The sequence below is a fragment of the Nerophis ophidion genome, linkage group LG02, assembly GCF_033978795.1.
Source record: "Nerophis ophidion isolate RoL-2023_Sa linkage group LG02, RoL_Noph_v1.0, whole genome shotgun sequence".
In the NCBI taxonomy this organism is placed as follows: Eukaryota; Metazoa; Chordata; class Actinopteri; order Syngnathiformes; family Syngnathidae; genus Nerophis; species Nerophis ophidion.
Window position 1 is genome coordinate 58126757 of NC_084612.1, and position 22277 is coordinate 58149033.

Consider the following 22277-nt stretch of genomic DNA (forward strand, 5'->3'; position numbering starts at 1 on the left):
TTCAAGATGTCGCATTAATGGTAAGAAGTATTATATGTATTATTCGTTAACTTTTATAATAACAATGTTGTTTAAAAGATTAACAGACGTATTATACTCTAAAAATGTTGGTCATACTTAAAAATGCACAAATTTAGACCACCCCGGTCTGCCAATCCAGAGGTACCGCCCCCGATGTCCACGCGATGCTGGAAAGTCTTGTCAACCAAGACAGCCCCACAGCATCCAGAGCCTTAAGGAACTCCGGGCGGATCTCGTCCACCCCTGGGGCCTTGCCACCGAGGAGCTTTTTAACTACCTCAGCGACCTCAGCCCCAGAAATAGGAGAGGCCACCACAGATTCTCCAGGCACTGCTTCCTCATAGGAAGACGTGTTGGTGGGATTGAGGAGGTCTTCGAAGTATTCCTTCCACCTATCCACAACATCCGCAGTTGAGGTCAGCAGAACACCATCCGCACCATACACGGTGTTGATAGTGCACTGCTTCCCCTTCCTGAGTCGGCGGACGGTGGTTCAGAATCGCTTCGAAGCCGTCCGGAAGTCGTTTTCCATGGCTTCCCCAAACTCCTCCCATGTCCGAGTTTTTGCCTCCGCGACCGCTGAAGCTGCACACCGCTTGGCCTGTCGGTACCTGTCCACTGCCTCCGGAGTCCTATGAGCCAAAAGGACCCAATAGGACTCCTTCTTCAGCTTGACGGCATCCCTCACCGCTGGTGTCCACCAAGGGGTTTTAGGATTGCCACCCCGACAGGCACCAACTACCTTCCGGCCACAGCTCCGATCTGGCGCCTCGACAATAGAGGTGCGGAACATGGTCCACTCGGACTCAATGTCCAGCACCTCCCTCGTGACATGTTCAAAGTTCTTCCGGAGGTGGGAATTGAAACTTTGTCTGACAGGAGACTCTGCCAGACGTTCCCAGCAGACCCTCACAATGCATTTGGGCCTGCCAGGTCTGTCCGGCATCCTCCCCCACCATCGCAGCCAACTCTCCACCAAGTGATGATCGGTAGAAAGCTCCGCCCCTCTCTTCACCCGAGTGTCCAAAACATAAGGCCGCAAATCCGATGACACAACTACAAAGTCGATCATGGAACTGCGGCCTAGGGTGTCCTGGTGCCAAGTGCACATATGGACACCCTTATGTTTGAACATGGTGTTTGTTATGGACAAACTGTGACGAGCACAAAAGTCCAATAACAAAACACCACTCGGGTTCAGATCCGGGTGGCCATTCTTCCCAATCACGCCTCTCCAGGTTTAACTGCCGCTGGAACTAGTTGGACAAAAGGGTGCTCGCCAAATACTCTTATCAGTGAAGCATGCTTAACTTAAACAGTGAAATTTCTAACAATCAGATAGGTTTGTGTCATATTTGTCCTTCTACAGAAACCATATTAAAACAAAACATACATTTTTCCCCCTCATCTTTTTCCATTTTCACATATTTTTGAAACATTTCCAAAGAGCCAGAAGGGCTGTGCTAAATAATGTGGCTTCTCCTTCTCCAAATCCACCCATTTTTTGTTCTACCTTTGTGCTGTTAAAATTGTTATTATTGAACTGTTATGTTTTTAATATAATCATCATTTTAGTTACACATCAACAAAGTTCACGTTTGTGCATTCACGCACAGCATAAAGAGTTTGGTGGACAAAATCAGACGAAGAAGAAGTGGCATAACATGTGTGTAGCAATGTTTGGTAAAGTTGTACATGTAAACAAACCCCAGTGAGTTCAAGGACCGCTGCAATTAGTAGGACATAACGGTACTCGCTAAATACTCTATTCAGTGAAGCATGCTTAATATAAACAGTGGGATTTCTGACAAATGGGCAGGTTTGTGTCATGTGTGTCCTCCTACAGAAACCATATTAAAAAAAAACATTTGTATTTTTTTTCCCTCATCATGAAAAATATTCAAGGAGCCACTAGGCCAGAGCTAAATAATGCAGCTTGAGAGCTGTAGGTTGAACACCTTGCCCAAATTAACCCTTTTTTTGTGTGCTACCTTTGTGCTGTTAAAATTGTTATTTTTGAAGTGTCACAGTTGTAATATTATTAACATTTTACTATTTGTATACAGCCCCTTAATACCGTTAAAACCTTAAGGGCACGACTCACACATCAACAAAACTCACCTTTGTGCATTCACGCACAGCATAAAAAGTTTGATGGACAAAATGAGACAAAAGGAGTGGCATACACATGCCTTTCTGTGTCACATTTTTACGGCAAAAACTTAGCACAAATGAATGGCAGTGTTATTGTAATATTTGCAATGATAAGTGGGCCAACTTCACAAAGATAAGTAAACACAAAAGCCCAGTTTTAACCAGTAGGGACAAAGTGTTTTGTTAAGTAGCAGTGCTGATGCCTCAATGACGGTCAGAGCAATGATGCCCCTGGAGGAAACACCAGCTCCCAGCGTATTTGAGTCAAAGTCTTTTTTGTGTGTTTTTTTTACCCTTGTTCCAACTGTCGGAAAGAGAAGATGCAGAAAGCTTGCTGTCTGTAAACGTCCTTGGGGATAAAAAACTTAAATGAATTAATGTAGAAACTTTCTGCTGCTCGACTACCATTTCCTGCTGCCTATTTTGCTACCTAGTTTGTAAGTTATTATGGATTTTCTTTTTGGGACATTCTGTTTGTGTCAGTATGTCTCATTAATTATGTAATGATCGTAAGCTACTTTTAAAAGACTTGTGTCACGGCGCATGCTCAATCCCGCATGTCATCTGCCTCTGCACGCATTGTGGCCATGCACCCGCAAGGCTGCAGGCAATGGTCTGATGACCATTGCATAAAGACCAGCAGACCGGAATATCGAGTGCCGGAACATAGTTCACTCTTGCGTACTTGCTTTCTCTCTGTACCTTTCCAGTTCCCGTGTCTTTTGACTTTTTTGTTTCCAGTCATGCTTCACCTGTTTCCCGTGATCGAGCTGTGTGCCTCGTATTTCCTCTGGATTTCAGACTCCCTCCCTCGATCCTCGACCCCTGCTTGGTCACGGACCTCGCTGCTTATCTCCAGGCCCCAACCCCTTGACTGCCCACGGATTGCCTTCTTACCTTACAGATTTGGTTTGACAAAGGATTCGTCCAAAATGCACATACAACAAACTCCAAACCCCTTTCACATAGAGTAGCGTACACATCCCACTAATTCATCAGTGTCAATAAACCCATTGAACTGATTCCAGTTCAATGGGTTTCTAAGTTTTGCTGTACAGACCATCTGCAAACCGCTTTCTGACTGTCATGTTGAGTGACGTCTTTTAAGACGCAAATGAAACCCACGACTCGCCGCGTCAGCCATTTTTTTTTCAATCCTTCGAGCTACGCTTATCACAGGGTAATACATACATTATCATAAATTATATTGATAAGATACACCATATTAGAAAAGGCAACCACGGCATATGTTTTGCCGATAACAGTTGTTATGCTCTATAAAAATATTTAATTTATTAATAATAATCCTACTTTGCTGGAAATGTGTTAACCATGTAATCTATTACATATTATTTTATATGTTTTTTTTTCATTATCTTTTTTTGAGAAATATATATATATATATATATATATATATATATATATATATATATATATATATATATATATATATATATATATACATACAAACCCTGTTTCCATATGAGTTGGGAAATTATGTTAGATGTAAATATAAACGGAATACAATGACTTGCAAATCATTTTCAACTCATATTCAGTTAAATATGCTACAAAGACAAGATTTTTGATGTTCAAACTGATGAAAAAAAATTTGTTTGCAAATAATCATTAACTTTAGAATTTGATGCCAGCAACACGGGACAAAGAAGTTGGGAAAGGTGGCAATAAATACTGATAAAGTTGAGAAATGCTCGTAAAACACTTATTTGGAACATCCCACAGGTGTGCAGGCTAATTGGGAACAGGTGGGTGCCATGATTGGGTATAAAAGCAGCTTCCATGAAATGTTAAGTAATTCACAAACAAGGATGTGGCGAGGGTCACCACTTTGTAAGCAAATTGTCAAACAGTTTTAGAACAACATTTCTAAACGTTCGGAGAATCTGGAGAAATCACTGCACGTAAGCGATGATATGACAGACTTTTGATCCCTCAGGCGGTACTGTATGAAAAACCGACATCAGTGTGTAAAGGATATCACCACATGGGCTCAGGAACACTTCATTAAACCACTGTCAGGAACTACAGTTGGTCGCTACATCTGTAAATGCAAGTTAAAACTCTGCTATGTAAAGCAAAACCCATTTATCAACAACACCAAGGAACGCCGCTGGCTTCGCTGGGCCCGAGCTGATCTAAGATGGACTGATGCAAAGTGGAAAGGTGTTCTGTGGTCTGACGAGTCCACATTTCAAATTACATTTGGAAACTGTGGACGTGGTGTCCTCTGGAACAAAGAGGAAAATAACCATCCAGATTGTTATAGGCGCAAAGTTCAAAAGCCAGCATTTGTGATGGTATGGGGGTGTATTAGTGCCCAAGGCATGGGTAACTTACACATCTGTGAAGGCACCATTAATGCCGAATGGTCCATACAGGTTTTAGAGCAACATTTGTTGTCATCCAAGCGACGTTATCATGGACATCCCTGCTTATTTCAGCAAGACAATGCCAAGCCACGTGTTACAACAGCATGGTTACCTAGTAAAAGAGTGTAGGTACTTTCTTGGCCCACCTACTCCCATCAATAATGTGTGGCGCATTATGAAGCGTAAAATCCGACAGCGGATACCCCACACTGTTGAACGACTAAAGCCCTACATACAAAAACAAATGGGAAAGAATTCCACTTTCCAAAGCTTCAACAATTAGTTTACTCAGTTCCCAAACGTTTATTGAGTGTCGTTAGAAGAAAAAGTGATGTAACACAGTGGTGAACATGCCCTTTCCCAACTATTTTGGCACGTGTTGCAGCCATGAAATTCTAAGTTAATCATTATTTGCAAAAAAAAAAAAAATAAAGTTTATGAGTTTGAACATCCAATATCTTGTCTTTGTGGTGCATTCAATTGAATATGGGTTGAAAAGGATTTGCAAATAATTGTATTCCGTTTACATTTACATCCAACACAATTTCCCAACTCATATGGAAACGGGGTTTGTACACACACACACACACACACACACATAAATAGTGCGATGTCGACTTGTTCAGGGTGTACTCTGCCTTCCGCCACAGTGCAGCTGGGATAGGCTCCATCCTCCCTGCCACCCAGATAGGGACAAGTGGTAGAAAATGGATGGATGGAGGGAAAGTGTGATGTCTGGTACTAAAATAGGGACTTATGTCGGGGCTCGAGCCAAATATTCACCTATACATAGTTTCTTATGGGGAACTATACCAACATTCCCAATGGACGACCATGTTCAAGAACCGATTCAAGTCAAAAATAAAGGTTCCACACTAGTTTTTGTTTGTTTTAGTTTGAGTTTGGTTGGGCATTTTTCACAAAGGGTAGAGTACTACTTCATTTCCTGGAAGAGTTAGAATTCAAGCATTGCGATAAGTGCAGCAAACATTTCCTGTCCTTGATAAATCTCTGCTTCAAGATGCATCAGCAACAACACTCCATGACTTCCCACCGTCAACATGTTTTCCTCCCTTGCTCGTGGCATTCCAAACCTGCCGTGAAGCAACATTCCAGCCCAGCACTTTAAATGTTTGGCTGACTTCAGTGATGAATACACAAACCGTGTAAACTACAGTACAACCCACACAGTGCCTGATGTTTATCGCCTGAGCTCATTAGAGCTCTGGCTGCCTTGTGCTTCTTAATGCATTCTACCAACTTTCAATTATTCATGGACATGTTGTTCTTGACTGTTGATTCTGTCAACTTCTAAGTGATGCTTAGTGGCTAAAAAGGTTGTTCATCTCGCCATCGTTAGCCAATGATGTCAAATGGCAATTTTTAAGATCAGATTGATGAAAACAGCCAGCAGGTTACACATGCAAATGAAGTCTTTAAAAGGCCATGATTTAATAGTTTGGAAGTAGCAGTGGGTACCAGTTCTCTTCGGGGGGTTAAACGGGGGTGGTGCCACACATCAATGGACCCCCACTTTCATCACAGCTCAGAAAACACAGCAGTGCATTGAAGTGATATTTTTGCCTCGCTCGCTAATGAGGCTCCATGTGTTGCAGTCTGTATTTTATTTTCCTCGCTTTTAATTTTTTTTTGTATTCGGTTTCTTCCTCGTGTCCTTTTGGTTTCCTAGATAGACATATTTCAGGGAAGTGGCAGAACCACAAAGCGCAGCTGCTGGCATATATTTGTCCATGTGATGTCGGATGAAACAAATTGGCAGCAAAACAGGCCCCGAGCATAATACTACCACCACCATGTTTGACGGTAGGTTTGGTGTTCCTGGCATTAATGAACTCACCTGTTCTCCTCCGAACATATTGCTGGGTCTTGTGGCCAAACAGCTCAATGTGTGTTTCATCTGACATCACATGGACAAAGATAAGACCTTCTGGAGGAAAGTTTTGTGGTCAGATGAAACAAAAATTGAGCCACAATACCCAGCAATATGTTAGGAGTAGAAAAGGTGAGGCCTTTAATACCAGGAACACCATTCCTAATAATAATAATATATTGTATTTGTAAAAAGCACTTTACATTAAGTAAGCAACCTCAAAGTGCTACAGTGTATTAAAAAATAAAATACAAATAAAAAGATAATAAAAATATCATGTCTGGTGATCATGTTTTGTTTAGTTATGTTCTGTTTTGCTTAAGACTCCATTGTTTCCTATTTTTGCACTTCCGTGTTTGCTTTGTTTCCATGCCAACCCATTAGTTTTCACCTGTCCCCATGTCAGGCACCTGTTTTCAATCACCATAGTATTATTTAAGCCACAGTTGCCAGGTAGTCAGCATGGCAACATCCCCATCTCCCACCCCTCGATCACCTGCTACGCACCTTGTAGTCCAGGCCAATGATCCATGTCCCGTTCTCGATCCGTTCCAAGTAAGCGTTCCGTTATGTATGCCATAGTGCAAATTTTTGTTTTATGTTCATAGTTATGCCTTAGTGCAAGTTTTGTTTTCACAGCCATGTTTTTGTACCTCCTTGTGAGCGCCTTTTGTTTGTTCCTGTTTTTGAGTTGAAATTAAATCATGTCTTTACCTTCACGCCTTACCCGCTCCAACTTTCCTTTGCATTTCGGTAAAACAAACCCCCAAAGTCCCCGCCTTGACAAACAATACATTAAACATAAGAACTATCCATCCATTCATCCATTTCCTACCGCTTATTAAGAACTAATACAGCCTAATAGCTATAACTAGTATGCATATATTATAGGGACGGCGTGGCGCAATGGGAGAGTGGCCGTGCGCAACCCGAGGGTCCCTGGTTCAATCCCCACCTAGTACCAACCTTGACACGTCCGTTGTGTCCTGAGCAAGACACTTCACCCTTGCTCCTGATGGGTGCTGGTTAGCGCCTTGTGTGTAAATGTGTGTGTGAATGGGTAAATGTGGAAGTAGTGTCAAAGCGCTTTGAGCACCTTGAAGGTAGAAAAGCGCTATACAAGTACAACACATTTATTTATTATACATCTAAAAAAAGGCTTTTTTAAAAAGAAGGGTTTTTAAGCCTTTTTCAAAAGCATCCACAGTCTGTGGTGCCCTCAGGTGGTCAGGGAGAGCGCTCCACAGACCGGGAGCGGCGGGGCAAAAAGCCCAGTCTCCCTTTGTTCGTAGCTTTGTCCTAAGAGGTTGGAGGAGGTTAACCTGTCCGGAGCAGATGTGTCGTGTGGAGGATTTGGGGGTAGTTGTTTGAGGTAGAGGGGGGCATTTCTATGGGGGAACTGGTGGGTTAATAGGGACACTTTGCACTCAATTCTGCGTGGAACAGGAAGCCAGTGAAGGGATTTGAGAACCGGTGTGATATGGTCATATTTCCGCACTCTCACTATTCTGTATGTATTGCAGCTTTTGGATGTTCTTGCTGGGGATCCCGGCAAGAACTGTGTTGCAGTAGTCTAGCCTGGAGGAGACAAAGGCATGGACGAGCCTCTCGGCATCAGAGAGAATGAGTGAGGGGCGGAGTTTAGCAATTTTCCTGAGGTGGTGGAAGAAGGTCTTGCACAGTGGTTTTATTTGAGCCTCAAAGGTCAAGTGAGGGTCCATTCTAACACCCAGATTAGTGACTGAGGATGAGAGGTGAATGTCGTGGCCGGAGAAGGTGATGCTGGTGATGGTGTATGACTGAGTCTGATGTGAGTGCCGACTAGAATGGTTTCGGTTTTGGAGCTGTTCAGTTGAAGAAAATTGGGTTTTGCATCCACGTCTTTGTCTCCTTCAGGCAGTTGGTAAGTGTGGATGATGGGGGAGTTAAAGGTCTACTGAAACCCACTACTACCGACCACGCAGTCTGATAGTTTATATATCAATGATGAAATATTAACATTGCAACACATGCCAATACGGCCTTTTTAGTTTACTAAATTACAATTTTAAATTTTCCGGGAGTTTCGTCTTGAAAACGTCGTGTAATGATGCGCTGCACACACACACAGCTAAAAGTCGACTGCTTTAACGGCATAATTACACAGTATTTTGGAGATCTGTGTTGCTGAATCTTTTGCAATTTGTTCAATTAATATTGGAGAAGTCACAGTAGAAAGATGGAGTTGGGAAGCTTTAGCCTTTAGCCACACAAACACACGGTGATTCCTTGTTTAAAATTCCTGGAAATGAAACTTTACTATGGATCAGAGTGGTCAAGCGAACATGGATCACGACGGAATGTCAACCAGTAGGTTTCGGTGAGAAAATTGTGGTAAAAAGTCGCTTCTTACCAGAGAAAAGCTGAGCTTGTGCCGACCATAAAGCTACCGTCGACTCCCCTAAGACTTTGGCGTCAAGACACCCGTGGACGTACACCTCCGACTATCAGGTACTATTTAACTCGTTAAAACACTAGCAACACAATAGAAAGATAAGGGATTTCCCAGAATTATCGTAGTAAATGTCTCTAAAAACATCGGAATCCATCCCAATGCAATCGCATATTTTTTTTTCACTTATTTTTCTAGTCCGTCGCAATCAATATCCTCAAACACAAATCTTTTATCCTCGCTCAAATTAATGGGGAAATTGTCGTTTTCTCGGTCCAAACAGCACTTTTTGTTGGAGGCTCCCATTAAAAACGTGAATACGTGAGGAGCCCCCACACATGTAACGTCATCGTCTGTGACTTCCGGTAAAGGCAGGGCTTTTCTCTTCACACCGAAAGTTGCGAACTTTATCGTGGATGTTCTCTACTAAATCCTTTCAGCAAAAATATGGCAATATCGCGAAATGATCAAGTATGACACATAGAATGGACCTGCTATCCCCATTTGAATAAGAAAATCTCATTTCAGTAGGCCTTTAAACGCGTTGACAATGTTGAAGAAAAAAAGTCTATGTCGGAAACACAACACATTTAGATGAATTGCACTAATTTTGTCAAGAGGAGTGGTCAAAAATTCAAGCAGAAGCTTGTGGATGGTTACCAAAAGCGCCTTTTTGCAGTGAAACTTGCCAAGGGACATGTAAGCAAATATTAACATTGCTGTATGTATACTTTTGACCCAGCAGATTTGCTCACATTTTCAGTAGACCCATAATAAATTCATGAAAAAACCAAACTTCATAACTGTGTTTTTGAGACCAGCAAGTATGTGCTCCAATAACGCCTTCACAAAAAAACAAGAGTTGTATAATTGATTGGAAACTCAAGACAGCCATGACATTATGTCGTTTACAAGAGTATGTAAACTTTTGGGGCTTCACGGTGGCAGAGGGGTTAGTGCGTCTGCCTCACAATACGAAGGTCCTGCAGTCCTGGGTTCAAATCCAGGCTCGGGATCTTTCTGTGTGGAGTTTGCATGTCCTCCCCGTGAATGCGTGGGTTCCCGCCGGGTACTCCGGCTTCCTCCCACTTCCAAAGACATACACCTGGGGATAGGTTGATTGGCAACACTAAATTGGCCCTAGTGTATGAATGTGAGTGTGAATGTTGTCTGTCTATCTGTGTTAGCCCTGCGATGAGGTAGCTACTTGTCCAGGGTGTACCCCGCCTTCCGCCCGATTGTAGCTGAGATAGGCGCCAGCGCCCCTCGTGACCCCAAAAGGGAATAAGCGATAGAAAATGGATGGATGGATGTAAACTTTTAGCCACGACATGCACCTGGGGATAGGTTGATTGGCAACACTAAATCAGCCCTAGTGTGTGAATGTGAGTGTGGATGTTGTCTGTCTATCTGTGTTGGCCCTGCGATGAGGTGGTGACTTGTCCAGGGTGTAGACCGCCTAACCCCGATTGTAGCTGAGATAGGCACCAGCGCCCCCCGCGACCTCAAAGGGAATAAGCGGCAGAAAATGGAGGAATGGATGTATGTTAAACCGTCGGAAAGGTCTCAGTCGCGCCTACGGCGGTACTTTAAGTTGGCGACATTTCGGTGTTACCATGGTGTCGCTATTCACCAATAATAATGGGGGACCTAGCTTTCTGCTCTATCTCTCACAGTCTTTAGAACGCTCTCCCTGACCACCTGAGGGCACCACAGACTGCGGATGCTTTTAAACAAGGCTTAAAACCCTTCTTTTTGAAAAAAGCCTTTTTTTAGATTTATGCATGCTAGCTCTGGCTATTAGGCTGCTGTAGTTTTTATTAGTATGTATTTATTTATTTATGTTATTATCTTTCTTTATATTATTTTAATACACTGTTGCACTTTGAGGTTGTGTTCTCAATTTAAATAACTTTTTACAAATGCAATCTATATTATTATTATTATTAATAAAAAATGGGCCAAATGAATGGGTACATACCCTTTTAATAGACGAATACTCTGAGACAAACGCCAAAAAGACAAGATTACATCCTCTTGTCCAGCATGCCACCTCAGAGTCATACAACTCTGTTAGCATGCTAACGTTAGCTTGCTAACATGCTAAAATTAGCATGCTAACTTTTTGCGCTAGTTTTGCAACCGCTATATAACTTGGTGTGGGATATTTGTTAACGGCTAGCATGCAAACGATCGCATGCTGGCAAGCTAACTTAAGCATCATAGTTTTTTTAGATTACCGTATTTCCTTGAATTGCCGCAGGGCATATAGTATGCACCTGCCTTGAATTACTGCCTGGTCAAACTCGCTTCTTAAAATAATTAGCGCATGCTTAATAATACCGCCTGATCAAACTCGTGACGTCACGAGTGACACTTCCCCTGACATCATTTTCAAAACGGAGGAGGCTGATTTCAATATCGGTAATTTGAAATTGCATAAAGGGAAAAAGATTAAGAGGTATTCAGTAGAATTTAAGGTTTAAGCTTACATCACACTCAAATTTTCACTGCATACCTTTGATAAGTGCCAGAGTGACAAGAGGTTTTAAAATAATAAGAGCATGCTTACATTTACCGCATGCCTTTGGTAAGCGCAGGAGTGAGAAGAGGTTTTATATTAATTCAAGGAAATACGGGGATTTTACATTTTTTTCTTTATTTTCGCATCCAAACACCTCCGAGTCAAATAATTTGGTATATGAAAAATGCTAACGGTTATCATGCCAACGTTTGCACACATACTAAGTATTGGTATGTGACACAAACTAACTGTTAGCATGCTAACAATAGCTTGCTTACAAGCTAACATTAGCATGCTAACTTTTTGCGCTAGTTTTGCAACCTCTATATAACTTGGTCTGGCACATTTGTTAACGTCTAGCATGCAAACGATAGCATGCTGGCAAGCTAAGTTAAGCGTCATAGTTTTTTAATCTAATTTTACACTTTATTTCTTTATTTTCGCAGTTGGTATATGAAACATGGTAACGGTTATCATGCCAATGTTTGCACACATGCTAAGTGTTACATATTATTGTAGGCCTTGCTAATGTTTTAGGGTTGCTCTATAGCTCAGTGTGTACGGTTACACCTTAAACTCACTGATTCCGACATTCGGCACCATCTTTAAAGCACGGCGGCTTCCGACGACCCCCGACCAGAGGTCCAGGGCACAGATAGCAGGCCCTTCAAAATTTCCACGGGAATTTTGTAGTTATTAATATTGTTGTATTTGATGTACGTTTGTATTTTTTGCTGCTGAACTCCTGACTGCACTTGGACCGCCAGACTCGATATTTCATTTTCATTGATCTCCTTTATTGATGTGCATTTTTGATCAATAGACAATTACACTTTAACAACCAAACACATTGAGAAGGAACAGGATGACGGACATGTTATATTTCCTGCCCCCTTGAACATAATAAACAGTTAATGGATAGCCCAGATTCACAAGCATACAAACCAAACCAATACATCCAAATATAATGAAAACAAAAAAAAAAAACACACACAATAAAAACAACAAGTGCAAAACTTCATGAAGTACAAACCGAAAAAAAAAAGGAATATAGACCTAATGGGATGATACAAAATAAATTCAAAACCAGACAAAAAATAAGTAGAATAATAAATATAAAGTAAAACTTAAACAATTACGACTGTCCATATGATCCTATTGTTCTGTCTTTATATATATATGTATATTTTTTTTAAATTGGAATATATTTCTACAATGTTGTATCTCATTGTAAAGAGAATTCCATAGTTGAACCCCCACCACTGATATACACGTGTTTTAAAGTTGTCCTTAAATACCGATGTTTGAAATGACATTTTCTTCCATGCTATTCATCCTCAGAAGTGATGACAAACAAATTTTTGTAGATTTGCTGGTAATGTGATATGTATGACGCTCTTGGTGTGACGTCACTTTCGACAACTGGAGCCCATTTTGCCGCGTAGTCAGTGTGGATAAAGGAATGTAAAACTATTATTTTGATCACTTCATTGGATGTTTTTGTCACCTTGGTCCATGATTACTTCAAAACTGATACGGTTAATAAACGTAGGAGCAAAAAATGTAAGGATTTTTATTTCCAAACTTCCATACTCTTCCATCTCCAACATAAGCCTGTGTTGTGTCATGCTCTTTTCAGCATTTCTTAGAGCTTCTGTTACGTTGGGGTCACATCTTTCTGCGGGGTTGTTCTCCCGGGATGCAGACGGACCACCCCGGACGAAAGCGTGAGGTAGGAGATGATTTATTTCTTATAAATCATACACCGTAGATACAAGCAGACAAAAACTAAACTAAAAGAAGACGTGCCGATCGCACGGGAAGCTAAGGTAACCACTTGGAACAGGAATCAAGAGCTAGAAATCAAATCCGACCTCCTTCAGCCTTACTGCCCCGTCCGATCCCTAAGATCAGCCGATCAGCTGCTACTGACGGTCCCTGACACAAGGCTGAAGCTTAGAGGTGACAGAGCATTCACCGCTGCTGCTCCCAAGCTCTGGAACAACCTACCTCTGAGTGTTAGACAAGCCTTATCTCTTCCTGTTTTTAAATCTCTCTTCAAAACATACTTTTATTCCATGGCTTTTAACACTGAGTGATATCCATCCTGCAATGGCGCCCCATTATACACCTGCTGTGAACCTGTTTTTAAGTTTTATTTATTTTATTTTATTTTATTTATTTATTTTTTATCATGTTCTGTTTGTGTTGTGTTGTGTTTGCTCGGTTCTTGTTTTTAACCTGCCCATTGTACAACACTTTGCCTACCCCTGTGGTAAATTTTAAATGTGCTATATAAGTAAAGTTGATTTGATTTGATCAAAAATACCCACGTAACTGTTGCATTCAGCAGACAATGAAGCCAGACTGAGCGTGGCGAGAAAGGTGAATAACCAGAGGCAGGTAAATTTAATTAGTAACCACAGAAACCAAAATAAACCCGGAGGTGCACAAAACAGGAACTAAGGGAGTCCAAAACTAACAGAACATAACTACACAAAACAAAACATGATCCAAGCCACGGATCATGACAGCCTCTTGAGGAAAACATCAGTAGAAGAGGACACAAAAAAATAATACTGGCCGCGAATATCTTATTTTTTTCTCGTTTTTAGGCGCCTGGTCTGCCCCTTACTCTGTTTCTCCCCACGGGGGTGCTCCTGATTTTCGGGATATTTTTTTTAGGTACGGAACTATGAAATAGGTGGCAATGTTGTCAAAAAAGGGCCACTGCAGACTTTATTAGTGCTAACAAACAGAACAAAACATCACTTAGTGCACATGGTCTGCTGTCATTGGAATGCAGACTCACGTAGAAACAGAGTAGGGGGCACGGGTAGGAACACATGTCTTTTTGTGTCATCCTCGCTAGTTTCGGGTTCTAAATGACTGTCAAAGTGTATCAACTTGCTGGATGACTTACCTACTTTATCCCACTCCTGTACTCTTTTAACTACTACGGCTTTTTCAACCTGTTTGACGTCTTGTGTTGAGATTTGCCTTTCCATACCACTTGTTTGATAACCAAAGCCACCCTTTATCTCTGGTATAGTAATAACCTTTTTTTTTTACCAGTACATTATTTACGCCTCATTTTGTTTGACTGGGTTGGTCTGGAATTGGAAATCATTAAAATTTTAAGTGGTAATTAAATGATAAATCGAGACAGATAGCTAGACAAACATACAATGGGAGAGTGGCGAAGTGCTAAATGGTGTGAATAATTGAGGCAGAGGTGACAACTTGATGAGCAGAAAAAGAAAAAAAAAGCAATGATCATAAAGGACTCCCCGGGTTGTTTCACACATGCTTACAGTGAGATATGTGTTCGACGGAAAGGGATGACTTCATAAAATTGCACCTGAAGTGTTTTCATGTGCTAATAAACTTGCAGCACACATTAAAACCCTTGATAGTTTCTATGAGAGAGTCAGTCTCCTTTGGAAAAATAGGTGGTAATTAAACATAACAACATGGTGTCAGAGTAATCGCACATTCCAAATACATTCGTCATGATTAATCCCCTTTTGAAACTATGTACGGCATTTTTACTGTATTGTAAAAAAAACAGATAAATGACATATTCTATATTTAACATACATTATTTTCTGGACCATTATAAGGCGCACTGCTGATGAATGGTCTATTTTCGATCTTTTTTTCATATATAAAAGGCACCATATTATAGGGCGTATTAAAGGACATATATTATTATTTTTTTGTACATGTAAAAGACTTCCTTGTGGTCTACTTAACATGCAATGGTGGTTCTTTTTGGTCAAAATGTTGCATGGCTGATATTTAACAGATCATCTTCAAGCCGCTTTCTGACAGTCGCTTCCGGATGCTCCCTAAACTTTTGACCACGGCTGTATTTGTACAGTACTTTAAGTTGGCGACAATTTGTGTTACCATGGTGATGCTATTCATGAATTATAATGGGAGACTGGGCTTTCTGCTCCGCCGCTCCCAGTCTGTGGAATGCTCTCCCTAACAACCTGAGGGCACCACAGACTGTGGATGCTTTTAAAAAAAGGCTTAAAAACCCTTCTTTTTAAAAAAAAGCCTTTTACATTCCAAATTCATTTGTCATGATTAATACCCTTTTGAAACTATGTATGGCATTTTTACTGTATTGTAAGTTAAATGACATATTCCATATTGCGCCGTTATTTACGTGGCTCACCTTCGACACCGTCTTCGCCCCGTCATCTTTGTTGTAGCGGTGTAGCATGCAAGGATGAGAGTGGAAGAAGTGTCAAAAGATGGAGCTAACTGTTTTAATGACATTCAGACTTTACTTCAATCAATAACGGAGCAGCATCTCCTAATCCGGAAACAACAAGGCCAGAATTGTGTCCCGTGAAAAACCGTCCGGCCGGAACTCTCAGATAACTAACATTTCTTGGGTAAATAATGTAAACTCACTACACCGGTATGTTTTAGCGCTTACATGGCGAGATTACTGACGGATATAAGTAAGAACTTTACACTACTTTATATTATAAATGTCAACAGCAGAGGATGAATGTCCCATAACAAGAAGATAGAGAAAAAGAAGAAGATTAACGACTACGTTGTACCCACAGACTACAATGGCGGATGCGCAGAATTTTTCAGAATGTATGCAGATCCCAAATACATTTCAGCAGGTACCAGAAGGTAAGAAAAGTTGCTTTTGCATAATGTTGCGAAACAAAACACCACATAATGTCTTACCTTATACACACACCATTATTAATAATAATAATAATAAACATAATAATGTTGAAGCACAGTACAATCCATCAAGCGGTGCGGCTTCATAGCTTACCAAAGTCGTACTAAAACATTTTGATAGATTTTTGAGCACCTGTGTGTAATGTTCTAAATTTTCAATGGAACATATAAAATGTTGGTGTTGTTTACTTGCGTCATATTGCCAACACGTATCTCTTATGTTTTACTGCCATCTACTGGTCACACTTACGTACCAAATAAAATAGCTTCAAGGTCGGTAAGCAAAACTAAAATTATTAGGTACATTAGGCACATTGTCGAGCTTTGAGAAGAAAAAAAAAATATCTTGTGTGCGCCTTAAAGTCCGGAAAATACGGTACTGTATACCACATAAAATTATCCTTTACTCACACATGAAACGGTTGCTAATAAAATAAATATTTCATGCTATTGGTCCTTCCATTCTAGCATCAGCAGCTTGACCCAAGGCAACCGAGCCAAGTCACCCTGACCAGCAAGTGGTGGGGGGTGGAGGAGGAGTGATTAGGGAATATGTAAATTATATTTATTTGTATAGCGCTTTTCTCTAGTGACTCAGAGCGCTTTACATTGTGACACCCAATATCTAAGTTACAGTTGTTGTTGTTGTTGTTGTTTTTTTAACCAGTGTGGGTGGCACTGGGAGCAGGTGGGCAAAGTGTCTTGCCCAAGGACAAAACGGCAGTGACTAGGATGGCAGAAGCAGGGATCGAACCTGGAACCCTCAAGTTGCTGGCACAGCCACTCCATCAACCGAATTATACCATAATATCATATTGTTATGCCGACAACAGTTCAGCATGAGCCGTGAGTCAAATGGTAGAGCTTTGGATGCAGCTCGTTAAGGAAAATTTAAATAATACATCTGATAACATAAAAAAAAATAGCTCTGATAACTGCCTTTAAAAATAAAAATAAAAACAACTCTAATGAGGCGAAATGCCCTTAGGTGTGTGTTAGGGTTGAGAAAATCAAGCGCTCCTTTTCTCCTAAACAAACATGGTGTGGATCATATGGGACTCCATCTTTTCTATTAAACGTTCTGCAAACAACAAAATCCATCACTAACAAACACCACACCTTATCAGCTACCTGAAATGCCAGCATTGCAACGATGGTGTTTTTAAAGCTTAAGAAGTCAGGCCCAAAGAAATTAACCTTGTTCCTTTCCCCGCAGCATTTGTAAAGTGCAAAAAGTTTGCCAAAGACAACCATAGTGCTAAATCGATCTGTCATTTCTTTGTGGAAGTGATGGATTACCAGCTCTTTACTAATACACCTTTGTCGAGTCTCTTACATCCAGGTTTGCACTAAGGGTGCAACGGTATTTGGTATAATACCAGACAAGTGTTGATCCGATACCAATATTTTGGTACCCGTAACAAAATTATTTTGATACTTTTATTACTACTACTTTTCGGTAGTTTTTTTAAATAAAAACGTAACGGGGACAACAAAAAAATTGCATTATCCGCTTTATTTTAACACAAAATCTTAGGGTACATTAAAAATTCTTATTGCAAGTTTGTTGTTAAATACAATAGTGAACGTACAAGACTGTCACACCTATGGATCATGTTTTGTTTTGGTCAATTTCGGTTTAGTTTTTTGGACATTTAGTTCTGTTTTGCATTTCCTTGTTTGTCTTGTTACCATACCAACTCATTAGTTTTCATCTATCATGTCTGATAATGAGTTTTTATGGCCATACTACCCTGAGTATCCCTAATCTTGTTTATTCTCAAAGTTAAGCAATGTCTGGCCTGGTTAGTACTTGGATGGGAGACTGTCTTGGAATACTCGGTGCTTTTGACCTTTGGACTCTTTAAAGTTCCTTTTTTTTCACTCCCTGTTTTGTCACCATGACGACCAATCAGTTCACCTGTCTTGTCTCACACCTGATTGCATTTATCATGTTCATTATTTAAGCCACAGTTACCAGGTAGTCAGTCTTGCAACATCATCTTCTGCACCCATGATATTCATGCTGCTTCTCATTCCCTTGTCTCGGTCACAGTAAGTTTTTTGTAATTCATGCCATAGTGCAAGTGTTTTGTTTCATGTTTATAGTTTATAGTCTTTGTGCTAGTCTTTTGTTTCATAGCCCATGTTTTGTACCTCCATTGTGAGCGCTTTTTGTTTGTTCCTGTTTTTAGTTTATGAGTAAATAAATTAAATATGTTTCTACCTTCACGCCGTTTCCACTCCATTAGCTTCGCACCTCGGGAAAACAACCCAAGACCAAGTCCAAGCCTGACAAAGACGACTTGTCTTTTATTAGTAAGTAAACAAACAAAGGCTCCTAAGTAGTCTGCTGACATATGCAGTAACATATTGTGTCATTTATTATTCTATTATTTTGTCAACATTAAGGACAATTGGTAGAAAATGTATTAATAATCAACTTGTTCATTTACTGTTAATATCTGCTTACTTTCTCTTTTAAAATATTTCATCTAAACTTCTGTTAAAATGTAATAATCACTTATTCTTCTGTTGTTTGATACTTTACATTAGTTTTGAATAATACCACAAATGTTGGTATCAATCCAATACCAAGTCGTTACAGGATCATACATTGGTCATAATCAAAGTCCTCATGTGTCCAGTGACATATTTACTAAATAATAAACATAATATACATTTAAAAAAAAACGAAAACAGATTGTGTGATGCTAAAACATATTGATGTAATCATAGTAGTATTGACTAAATATGCTACTGAACTTGATATCATTTCAGTGGATGTTAGGTGTAGATCAACCAATGGCATTTGTTTACATTATGACACTGGTGAGCTTTGGTGTGTAGTGAAGCATGTTTAGCTATTCCTCGTCCTGTAGTGATGATGTTACATTCAAGAAACTTACTTTATTTCTCACCAAGGAGGCACGGATTAGTGATTTAGAAGCAGCGGATCGGTACTTTTCAGAGGCAGTATAGTACCAAATATGATTAATTAGTATTGCGGTACTATACTAAAACCGGTATACCATACAACCCTATACCAGACAGTTCGGTTCTTCACGGGACAGTCTGCCCTTTATGGTCCGCGGTCCAGTTTTGTACTGTATCCTGCACCTTGCGTGTCCGCGCCGATGCTAGTCCAGGCCGGCAAAAAAACGTCAATGATGTCCAGTCCAATCACATTGCCTCTAAACACGCTCTTTCCTCATCTGCCTCACTGGAAGGTGGGGTTTATACATGGAAGAAAATGGATGAAATAATTATGGTAATGATTAAGCACCACTTTCATTCAAATCCCCAGTCAGGATGTTATACAACAACAAAGTACAAACCCCGTTTCCATATGAGTTGGGAAATTGTGTTAGATGTAAATATAAACGGAATACAATGATTTGCAAATCATTTTCAACCCACATTCAGTTGAAAATGCTACAAAGACAACATATTTGATGTTCAAACTGATAAACATTGTTTTTATTTGCAAATAATAATCAACTTTAGAATTTGATGCCAGCAACACGTGAAAAAGAAGTTGGGAAAGGTTGCAATAAATACTGATAAAGTTATGGAATGCTCCTCAAACACTTATTTGGAACATCCCACAGGTGTGCAGGCTAATTGGGAACAGGTGGGGTATAAAAGCAGTTTCCATGAAATGCTAAGTAATTCACAAACAAGGATGGGGCGAGGGTCACCAATTTGTAAGCAAATTGTCGAACAGTTTTAGAACAATATTTCTCAACGAGCTATTGCGAGGAAGTTAGGGATTTTACCATCTACGGTCCGTAAAATCATCAAAAGGTTAGGAGAATCTGGAGAAATCATTGCACGTAAGCGATGATATTACGAACTTTTGATCCCTGCATCAAAAACTGACAGTGTGTAAAGGATATCACCACATGGGCTCAGAAACACTTCATCAAACCACTGTCAGTAACTACAGTTGGTTGCTACATCTGTAAGTGCAAGTTAAAACTCAACACTAAGGAACGCCGCTGGCTTCGCTGGGCCCGAGCTCATCTAAGATGGACTGATGCAAAATCAAAGTGTTCTGTGGTCTGACGAGTCCACATTTCAATGCATATACATTTGGAAACTGTGGACGTGGTGTCCTCCGGAACAAAGAGAATAATAACCATCTAGATTGTTACAGGCGCAAAGTTCAAAAGCCAGCATCTGTGATGGTATGGTGGTGTATTAGTGCCCAAGGCATGGGTAACTTACACGTTTGTGAAGGCACCATTAATGCTGAAAGGTCCGTACAGGTTTTGGAGCAACATATGCTGTCATCCAAGCAACGTTATCATGCACACCCCTGCTTATTTCAGCAAGACAATGCCAAGCCGCGTGTTACAACAGCGTGGTTTCGTAGTAAAAGAATGCAGGTACTTTCCTGGCCCGCCTGCAGCCCAGACCTGTTTCCCATCGAAAATGTGTGGTGCATTATGAAGCGTGAAATACGACAGTGGAGACCCTGGAATTTGAACGACTAAAGCTCTACATTAAACAAGAATGAGAAACAATTCCACTTTCAAAGCTTCAACAATTAGTTTCCTCAGTTCCCAAATGGTTATTGAGTGTTGTTAAAAGGAAAGGTGATGTAACACAGTGGTGAACATGCCCTTTCCCAACTACTTTGACACATGTTGCAGCCATGAAATTCTAAGTTAATTATTATCTGCAAAAATAAATACAGTTTAAGAGTTTGAACATCAAATATGTTGTCTTTGTAGTGCATTCAACTGAATATGGGTTGAAAAGGATTTGCAAATCATTGTATTCCGTTTATATTTACATCCAACATAATTCCCAACTCATATGGAAACAGGGTTTGTAGTTAAAACTGTGGACAAAAATGCACAAAAAAACATTTTCTATGTTATTTGGTTCGATAATAAAACACAGAACATGAATCATTAATTAAAATATGTTACCTGATTGAATTAGTGTGTCTGAAAATCCAACAACTATTTTTTTTTGTATTTGGCAAGAGACCAGCCATTGATATATGTAAATAAAAGTTGAGGAAAACATTCCGAATTTGGCAGCAAGACAGGTGGAACCAGGTTTAAGATGGTAACGAGAAGATTTGATTTGAAGATTAGATGAGTTTGCAGTTTTTATTGCAGAAAATAGAATAATTGGAATGTTCTATTGTAATATAGCTGTTGCCTTATCTACCCAGTTTGGAAACAGACGGGGGTTTTCTAAGAGTAACGTGCGGAGGTGGTGAGAAGAACGTGGGTTTGTCAGGGTGGCCAACTTAACCTCTTAAGGCCCAAGCTGTTGGTTTACGTGCTTTTTTTTTTATTTATCTTTGCTATTTGGGCTTATTGGACCCTAATTACAATAAAAACTAAGAATAATATTTCAATATTATGTACTTAGTCCATACGTACACAAACGTGTACTTCACGTTTAGCAACATGATACTTCTTATTTTTTACACTTTTTTTTCCAAATTCCATTGTAAGGAATACTCTTCTGAAATCACCAGATTGCAGTATAAGTGTCCACATAAGTAGCCATAAGACCCCAATTTAGTAGTGTACACAGTTTTAGAAATAAGAGCTAAAAGGTGCTGTCCACGAATGTGGCGACTAAGGCCTTAAAAGGTTTTAAAATTTTTAAGTCACTAGGAGTATCGCTAAGGTAAGACTTTTATTTTAATCCTGTACATGTACATCGGTTTTTCACAAATGGATGGTGCATTAAGGTGGCCGAGATTTTAGTGGTGCAAACTAAAAAAATATTCCGGCATGCAAATAAAAGGCTTAGTGTGATGCAATCCGAAACGTCTATGACTAAATTAATCACCCACTACGGAATTACCAATAATATTGGTGCAGGTTATTAACGCAGGACTGTCATTGCCGATGTACAGGCAATGTGGCTGTACTTTTCCGTGTTTTGTATTTGGAATTTCCTTTAAGTAATTTGTTTATGCATATAAACTACAGTGGGTACATCTAAAATATGGACTGATTCACCAATAAGACCGAGACGGTTTTGTGAAGCATATTGTACACTAGTAGTCCAGGAATAAGACACTTCATGATTGGTGTTTTTGTTCATATTGTGTATGTTTAAATTTTTATACATATTGGTATTCAAGCCACAGTACAAGTAACCAAGGTGAAG

General features: G+C 40.1%; 1 protein-coding gene across 1 annotated transcript in view; it reads right to left on the bottom strand.

Annotated features, from left to right (window-relative positions):
* The window catches only part of LOC133542939 (receptor-type tyrosine-protein phosphatase gamma-like), a 797325-nt gene that overhangs the window by 465807 nt on the left and 309241 nt on the right, over positions 1–22277 (bottom strand). The gene's annotated exons all lie outside the window — the stretch shown is intronic.